This window comes from Macrobrachium nipponense, chromosome 28 (assembly GCF_015104395.2).
Source record: "Macrobrachium nipponense isolate FS-2020 chromosome 28, ASM1510439v2, whole genome shotgun sequence".
Lineage (NCBI taxonomy): Eukaryota > Metazoa > Arthropoda > Malacostraca > Decapoda > Palaemonidae > Macrobrachium > Macrobrachium nipponense.
Window position 1 is genome coordinate 60145117 of NC_087217.1, and position 7833 is coordinate 60152949.

General features: G+C 38.4%; 2 pseudogenes; one reads left to right on the plus strand and one right to left on the minus strand.

Moving 5' to 3' along the window:
- Positions 1–530: 530 nt before the first annotated feature.
- Positions 531–1009, plus strand: LOC135201348 (U-scoloptoxin(01)-Er1a-like; annotated as a pseudogene).
- Positions 1010–6910: 5901 nt separating this feature from the next.
- LOC135201789 (uncharacterized) lies at positions 6911–7601 on the minus strand (annotated as a pseudogene).
- Positions 7602–7833: the final 232 nt, after the last annotated feature.

A 7833-nucleotide genomic window follows, 5' to 3' on the forward strand; every position in this document is an offset into this window, starting at 1 on the left:
ATATATACACAAACAAACAGACATACACATACACATTATTCTATATATATATATATATATATATTATATATATATATATAATATATATGTGCAGATATCTATATATATATATACAATATATATAATATATACTATATATATACATAATATATATACTATAGATAATGCGAAATATTCATATATTATATATTAGATATAGATATATAGATAATACACACACACACACACACACACACACACACATATATATATATGATAATATATAATATATATATATAATATACTATACATATTTAGTGTGACTCAGTGTTCTTCCAAACTACGGCATAAAAAAATGACAAATTCATCTTTTAGAAGAAACTGATATCTTCAATTACATCTTATCTAATACATCCTTATGACTTTAATTTCATAATAGTATTTCTTTAAATCATATTTGATGAGTAATTTGCTTATAATGTAATGATAGTCTTAAAACCTTCCGAATTCGTAAAAGCTAACTTTCATTACAAATTTCTTTTACAGGTAAAATGAAGGTCCTTGCTTGTTTATTTGCCGTTGTGGCTGTGGCCGTCGCCCAATCGGCCTATCGGTTCTCCGACGGCTACCTGGAAATCCTCGGAAGGGGAGCCCAACCAGGTGTTTGACTGCGCCGGACGCTCCTACGGTTACTACGCCGACGTGGCCAACGACTGCCGCATCTTCCACGTCTGTCTCCCGGTTTCTAACGAAGAAGGGGAAGTCGTCGACATGGCCCAGTTCTCCTTCTTCTGCGGCAACCAGACGGTCTTCAGCCAGGAGTCCCTCACCTGCGCCCACCCGGAGGAAGCCTTTCCCTGCGCTGAGGCGGAGGGCCTCTTCGATATCTCCAACGCCGACTTCGGGAAGATTCCCGACGACGTGAATGTCTAGTAGCAGCTCTCGCTGAGACCACCGAACGAAACGTGTACAGTTTTAGACCTAAGTTGATTTTTCTAAAGGTAATAAAAACAAGTTCACTCGTGAGTCATATCTTTTTTATTGGTCTCCATTGTCCCTTAGTGCAGGGCTTCAGAAGCAGTTTACCCTAATACCGATATCAAAAACACATGAGTGATTCTTTTACACAAAATGTAAATATTAACAACCATACTTACAAGCCATCATTTCTAAAGAATTTGCCCACTAGGCATATGCAGTGTGGGTCTAATGCATTATATGAAAGTTAAATTTCGCTTTGCCGAAACTGCAATTGGTTTGTGACGGTAATCGATGGAAATTTAGATTAATCAGCCGACATTTCAAATGTTCGTCACGATAAGGCTGAGAGAGAAAAAGTTTCTCGTTGCGCAAAAGTTCCTATTTGCTATTCAGAAATGAGCCTACCTGCAATCGCAAATCTGATGACCTTAACGCAATGTTCATAACAAATACCTATCTAAAACCAAGTAAAAAAAATTAATCTTTATGCATAAAGGCTTAGCAACAGACTGATACGTACGTGTATGCCGATCCGTAATTTAGACGTATGGATTTATCAATAAGAATGGTAAGGCCACCTGATGAGAAGAGAAGAACAACACATGGCGTGAGAAGTGATGGACGTGGAGGTGGATGGAACATGAAGGAGAGGAAGACCCAAGACCAGGTGGAAAGATTGTATTAGAGATTATATGAGGGAGAAGGGAGTACGGGAGGAAAATTGAAACAGGACAGAAGTAGACGGAAGAGACTCGTTAAAAACGGCGACCCCGAAGCGGGATAAAGCTGGGAAGAAGAAGAAATCACCATGTCTGGGCGTAGTTTTCTCTCAAACGACGTAAATGGCGGGGGTGAATTACTCGGTGGGTTTTGAACTTTTAATAAAAGATTCTTTAGCTCGAGATAATGATATAGATATTATGGGCTATTAGCTAAAATAATAGACTTTTCGTTCGAATGCATCAAAATATATTCAGTCGAAAGTAATTAGAAGTGAAACTGTAAAATCAAGAGTAGTTTTTGACAAAATGGAAAATGATGAACGGTTTACATTTCTGAAGGAAATTTCCGAAGACAGTTTACAGAATTGTAAACGAGGCGAAAGATTTGCTAATTTAGACAAATGTAGTAAAAGACAAGTGTTTCGTAAGACTTAAAAGCATAAGAACAACAAAATACCAGGAACAGGAATGAAACCTTGGCGGTAAAGTTACCAGCTATTAACTCGAATCACCGTATGAAGATGATCGGAGCGAAAAAAAAACGAATGAAGAATAACACGGAGGAGTGAATAGGAAATGAAAGCCGAGTGATGAATTATCGAAAACAGGTTTCTGGTCACTGCAAAATGCTGCCGAAGAAGCCGGTTTGGAAGATGCAAGGTCAGGGGTACGGACCTCTGTTATTTTGTTTCTTTTCTCGTAAGCCATATCTCACCCTACGTGGTGGAGTCTAAGACTTCCGCTACGTTGTGGAGTCTTAGACCCACCCTATGTGGTAGATTTTAGACCCCTGCTGCGTTGACCCATACTTGACTTCGTACGAGGATTGTAATTTCGAATTTCTTGCTTTTAAGGTATCTAACGAATTTCTTGTTCTTAAGGTACCTAATTATACAAAATTTGATTCCCCAAAGTGGATATTCAAGTCACGGCCAGACGAAACTTCTCGTGTAGTCTCTTGGAGAGATGGTCAATAGAACCTAGACATAATAAAAAGGACTGGGGACCCAAAGGTAACAATAGGCTTAATCCGCAAATTCAGACGACTGGTTCTTTCAAGGTCATCCTCAACAAGCCTAATGATCTTTCTTAAATATACGACTTATTGTCGACCTCCAGCTGTCTCTTTGGCAAAAAGACAATACGGCAGTTCTTCATAAGAAGTAATGTTGAGTTTGCAGATATACGAAAACAAGATTCCAGCGTACTCTATATATATATATATATATATATATATATATATATATATATATATATATATGTATGTATATATATATATAGTATATATATATATATATATATATATATATATATATATATATATATATATATATGAATTTTTATCACATCACCGTGATTCATATACATGCATTTAAGCTACAAATATCGTTTAATATTCAATTCGCTCTACCTCGGAATTAATATATTTTCATGTATGTTCACCGAAGGATAATTTTTTAGCTGATAGTAATTTCGTCCTCTCGTGGGTTCGAACCCACGAGAGGACGAAATGATTATCAACTAAAAACTTCCCTTGGGTTAACATACATGAAAAGATATTAATTCCGAGGTAGGGCGAATTGGATATTAACGGACATGCATATATACATATATACATACATATATATATATATGTGTGTGTGTGTGTCCGTCTGTGTGTGTTTGTGTGTGTGTGCGTGTGTATTTTAGCAGCTGTACCCGTCCTTCTGGCGTGTTATCTAGCGTACATTCATTTCTACATGACCTAGACGCACATCTTTCCCCAGCCAATTCTACTGCGTCACTGACCGGTTCAGTCATGTTGTGATAAGTTTCTAGGAGAAGAATTTCATTGTGAGGGTCGCCTTAAACTGCCCTTGATAAAACTTAGCCTATAAACTCGAATATTGATGTTCAATGCATTTGTAGTTAAAAGTTACGTATGTCTTAGTTTAACCAGACCACTGAGCTGACTCGAAGGATTAGATATTTTTCCATGGGTAGGAACCAACTGTTTATTTAGCAACGGGACCTACAGCTTATTGTGGGATCAGAACCACATTATATCGAGAAATGAATTTCTTATCACCAGAAATAAAATTCCTCTGCCTATCAACAACGGGGTAAGTAGGCTACGACCCCCTTTCTCCCATGGCCAGTAAGTCAAAAGGGCACAGGCCTCCTGGCCGCTGATATTGTGGGACACCCTCTGATCCTTGGACAACCATTCCAAAGGGGGGTGTTGCCTCCTTTACCACTGAGGATACCTTATGGCTCCCCATATTGTGGGGAGCCTGTTTGTACCTATAGAAACACTTCTATATAGATGTCAACTCCGAAAGTTGTGAAGAAAGGGAAGGTATAAAAAAGAGGGGGGGACTCGAATTTCGGATTTTGAATAATACCTTCCCGGTTAGGAGGGGAGTCTATGGTAAAAATTTGGTGGCCCAAGCTTTCGGTCTGGGCGTGCATGGCGACAACAAACAAACAAATACACACACACACACACACACATATATATATATATATATATATATATATTATATAATATATATATATATATATATAGTATATATATATATATTATATATATATATATATATATATCTATATATATATATATATATATATATATATATATATATATATATAGATAATATATATATATATATATATATATATATATATATATATATATATATATATATATATATATAGCAATTTGGTGCGAAGGGGAAGGCCAATCCTTTACTCCTTTCCAAGTACTTTATTCAGCTGCTGACGTTTCAAGACGTTTACTTCCATTTCAAAAGCTACATAATAAAATAAACAGACATTAAAAAAACAGACTCGGAATAAAAAAAAAAAGAATAAAAAGTTTTGTATAAGTACAGTAAAAAGGAAGAGAGTTTAGCAAATGGTGCTGAGGACACAGACCGAGTGACAGCTCCGCACCATATATTAACTCTTCCTTTTACTGTACTTTATAAAAAGCCTTTTTATTCTTTTTTTTTTGTTTTTTATTCCAAGTCTGTTTTTTTAATGTCTGTTTCTTTTACTTGATGTAGGCTTTGAAAATGGGACTAAACGTCTTATATATATATATATCATATATATATATATATATATATATATGATAATATTATTATAAACTTGAAAGCATATCAGCACTTAAACTACGACGACTTGTAGATGTGCCTATACATGCAAAAAATGGAACCTGGAGTGAAAACGAAATTAAAAGATAAAGCCAAGTACACATAAAATTACCAATATTCAAAGTTACGTTTCTGAGCCACACCGACATCACGCATATAGACGAGTGTGTATACGCTTGTCTGGGGATGTAGCCGAATGCCAAAAGATGTAAGTAGTAGTTACATAAGATCGATAGAGCCGCGGGACGTAGAGGCGTGGAGAAAGAAGCCTATAACAGCATACCAGGGATACCAGGACACAAGCTGACCCAGGTCTTGCTCGGTGTTGCTAGGATGAGCTCCTCTGAATATGCATGAAGCGACGCAAGAAGTGAAAGGATCCGGAGAGGAAATTCCACGAGATAAAGAATCCCGAAGAAGGAGGAGGAGAGAGAAATCTGAGGAAGAATGAGAAAGAGATAGAGAAGTGAAAGGTATGAGATAATATTAGGAAATGCGATTGTGGGTCAATTATCTGGGATTGTTTTGATACTTGAAACACAGATGGGAAAAATTTGCCGGCAAAGTGGTTGACGATATGAACGCGTAAGCGCCAAAAAAGGAAGGTTGTCTTTTTAAATATAGAAAAACATATGAAGACGCATATAGGCTTTTCTAGAAACTTCTGTAGTTTATGAACGTACAGAGTCATATGACGGAATGTCTATCTTATGTCAATACAAAATTAAACGCTCACACAGAGTGTAGCAGGACATACTTTATATCTGGGATACTGAGTGAGTGTAATGAAAAGTAACTGTGAATTCTGAAGCTCAGTCTAAAAGGATTTTGCTCAATTTTCGAACTTGAGATAAACTGGTTTTTAAGTATGTCAGTCTCTGGGATTACCGGGATGGGACTATGAGTGGTGGTAGCGACTGCATAGATTATATGAATTCGATTAAATCTTTGAATTCAGGCAATTTTAATCATCGGGGTATTAACTGGAACGCAAGCTTAAACTAACATTGTAGTACAATGTCTCTTAATCTTGGAGCAACTTTAAAATACTCATAATACAGCCATAAGTGTTTGGAAATCCTTTGGTCACTGGATGAAACAATCTGCGGACTGAGGGCCAACTTCAATTAGGCCCAAGGGCTCAGGAAGCCTTGAGATGTGCTGCGGCGAAAGCCTAACAAAAGACCTTTAGGGGATAATGCCGGTGCCCCTGTACCCGTCAAGAAGAAACGGTCCTTTAACTGGCATAAATTGGCAGTCCCGAAAGGTCTCGACAGACCTAGCAGCTTAATAACTTCTTTACCTGTTGTTCCAGAAACAGGCCACTGCAACGGGGGACAGACGTTTGCAACTAATGAGCTTTCAAGTTTATCTGGCTCCTGGTCAGAAATGTTACAAGGAGTTACAAGGATTAGGATGTCTCAGAGACTTGTTAGTCCATCCGAGGAGACATCGTGTGCTCACTTATCTCTAGGATGGCATAACGCGCATTTTTCAGAGAAGAATATATGAACGCTTCACAAAAATGATCGAGAATCACAATATCAACATCTACATGTAACAACAGAGGCGGTTTTTTTTTAAATATAGCAATGGATGTCTCAAATTCGTCAAGTAGTCTGACGCAGAAATAAGTAAACGAAAAACAAAATTTTATGATTCAAACTGTTTGGATCAAACTAGAAAACGAGGCGTTTCAGTAACTGCCCTTCTCGATTGCAGGATTCGAAGTTAAAGATGAAAATAACGACCACCATCAGTTTAAAATGACCAAACAACAAATGCAGAGGAACACTTTTTATTTCTTTTGCGATGTATAAGTAAAAGTTAGATAATAGTTATTCTGAGAATTTTATTTCAGAAACAAATGGCAATTTTCTACAGGGAGAAATTGAAGAGTATAGGTTCTTTAAAAAACAATATTATTGAGAACCTGTTTTGTAAATGTGGACAGTATACCATATCAGACTGAGTAGAAATATTCCCATCTAGGGAAAAATCAATACTCAAACTCTAGAGCCAGAAATATAAAAATATTAAAGATTTGAACCCACGACCTGACATTATTAATAAGGCTAATAACCGAAAACATTCAAAGTTGCATGTCTTTATTTACAATCGGACCTTACAAATACACTGTACACTTTTCACCAACGTTTCGGCAACATTATTTCGCATCGTCATTTTATGGTATATTCGTTTTCATCGACTACTCTTCTGGCGCTTCAGCTTCGACAACATCTTCGCTCAACACTTCGGCTACTTCTTCAGCGACTTCTTCGGCAGCCTCGACAATGGGAGCAGGAGCTGGAATGACCCTAGGTTCGGGAGCGGAGGCAGGGGCGGGGGCGGGAGCGGGGGCAGGGCGAGGTGCAACCCTCACATCGGCGGCTACTGGGCCGTCGTATTCGACGATTCTGCCGAAGTCGGAGTTGGAGATCTCATACAGGGTTTCGGATTCCTCGCAGGGTATGGCGTCCTCTCTGAAAGAGCAGGTGAGGGACTCCTGGCTGAAGACCGTCTGGTTCCCGCAGAAGAAGGAGAACTGGGCCACGTCGACGACGTCGCCGGCGTCGTCGGAAACAGGGAGGCAGACGTGGAAGACGCGGCAGTCGTTGGCGACATCGGCGTAATATCCGTAGGGTCGTCCGGCGCAGGCGAATGTTTGGCTTGGTTCCCTCCTAAGACGTCCAGGTATCCGTCGGAGAAGAAGTAAGCCGTCTGAGCAGCTGCTGCAGCAGCGAGGGCTAAGACACAGATGAGGACCTTCATGACTGATGTTAAACCTGGAAAGTGGAGAGACCCATGAAATAGCCTTTGATTTCGCCAATGAAGTAAAAGTAAAAGTAAATACGAAAATACATAACAGTATTTCGTAACCCTGAAAATAACTGATCGCCGCGTAAACGTTGCAAGTATAACATTCTCATCTGCTAAATGGTTTCATCAAGCAGCATATCTGGTAGCAACATGGGTTCAAAAGTTAAAATCGTAAAACCCTTCGCAACTTTTCA